Here is a 1,775-nt window from a genome sequence, read left to right as displayed (position 1 = left end):
GGTGGGTGGGTGTGGGGGTTGCTGTGGGGGGGTGAGGGCGAGGCATAGGCAGGGTTGTGGGGGTGTAGATGAGGGTGTGGGGATGGGGTGGGGGTCAATGTTTGTTCCATCCCTAAGATGTAACTGTGAAAGCAGAGAACTGATTCCTAGAAGTTGTCCTCTGACTGCCACACAAACCATGGTATGCCCAACCAACCCCAATAAATAATAAATGTACAAAAATAAAAAGTTATAATCGGTGTACTTTAAGAATCACCAATTATTTGCTTCTAGGTATGTGCCCTAGAAAAGTAACATCATTTTTTTAAAAAAGATTACCAAAGACATTAGTTGAATCAAAACAAACAAACAAACAAACAAACAAAAAAAACAAAAAAACCCAAACCCACTAACATATCAGCATAGAGACTGACTTGAATAGGAAGAGTATACCACTTTTACAAATAAATACATTGTTGGAAAATGAAAAAAAATGGTTCAACATCTGTCACTATAGGATCCGGTGAAATAAACAGCAAAATCATATTAAAGAATATATAGCTTTTAGAAACATAATGTTTGTAGGAATACTGAATATTGTCTAGAGGGATTGACTAAAAAAGTTGTGGAAAGTTCGGGTAAACTCCAAGAGGGCTACCAATATTGACAGGAAACCACAAGTGTATGAAAAACTCCCAAATACCTACCTATATCGAAGACAAGCGATTCTAATACCACAGAGCTGTCCAAAGGACTGGAAATGGTGGGAACAACATTGTACTGTTACCACCAACAAATGGCACAGAACGTTCTAGAAGCAGATCTCAACAGGCTTTTCCTATAGGATAAGTTTGCTGATGTAAGCATTAGAATTGGCCTATGAACAACAAGAAAAAAAGTCATAGAGGCGGGGCTAATTTTAAACCTGCCAATAGAAATGAAACTTTGTGCCAGGTGGTGGTAGCGCTCACCTTTAATCCCAGCACTTGGGAAGCAGAGGCAGGTGGATTTCTGAGTTCGAGGCCAGCCTGGTTTACAGAGTTCCAGGACAGCCAGGGCTAAACAGAGAAACCCTGTCTCGAAAAAACAAAAAAAGAAATAGAAAAAAAAGAAAAAAAGAAAAGAAAAAAAAGAAATGAAACTTTGTGTGTGTCTGTGTGTCTGTGTGGTTGTGTCAACTATAAATCTGTCTGTGGTATGAAGAGAACCCAAACGCAGAGTGTTTTTCAGGAGATAGCCTTATAAGGAAGAATAGCTTCACTGCCTAATAGAGGACCCTTGAGTTGAGTTGGCCTGTGACATAAGGAAAACACAGGCACATACTGAGGCTCAGCGGTTAAGAGCACTGACTGCTCTTCCAGAGATCCAAAATTCAATTCCCAGCAACCACATGGTGGCTCACAACCATCTATAATGGGATATGATGCCCTCTTCTGGTGTATCTGAAGACAGCGACAGGGTTTTCATATAAATGGAATAAAGGATTTTTTTTTAAAGGATCCTGCTACAGGCGACCATACATTGTATATAGGTTCCTTACATTCTTTCTTAGGTTTATTTGTAATTATTTTTATTGTTTGATATCGTAGTAGATTGGACTTCTCAATTTTCTTTTTAGTCAGTTCATCATTAATGCATATAAATATGTGACTAAAATTTACATAATTGATTTTGTATCCTGTAACTTTTTTGATTTTTATTATTTTGAGACTGTTTTGATAGCCTGAGAGTCATTCTCTTACTCTCTAAAATATAAATATATATTTACATATAATATATTATATTACGTATAATAC

At 37.4% G+C, this 1,775-nt stretch overlaps 1 protein-coding gene across 1 annotated transcript in view; it reads right to left on the bottom strand.

The window, feature by feature from the left end:
- Nucleotides 1-780, bottom strand: part of Foxr2 (forkhead box R2) — a 22,439-nt gene extending 21,659 nt beyond the window's left edge. Inside the window, exon 1 of the mRNA XM_031376551.1 lies at nt 687-780. The gene's annotated coding sequence lies outside the window, so the exon portion shown is untranslated. The remainder of the gene's footprint in view (nt 1-686) is intronic.
- Between the last annotated feature and the right edge of the window lie 995 nt (nt 781-1,775).

The sequence above is a fragment of the Mastomys coucha genome, chromosome X (genome assembly GCF_008632895.1).
Source record: "Mastomys coucha isolate ucsf_1 chromosome X, UCSF_Mcou_1, whole genome shotgun sequence".
Lineage (NCBI taxonomy): Eukaryota > Metazoa > Chordata > Mammalia > Rodentia > Muridae > Mastomys > Mastomys coucha.
The sequence above is the reverse complement of the archived record's forward strand: the minus strand, read 5'-3'. Positions and strand labels throughout refer to the sequence as shown.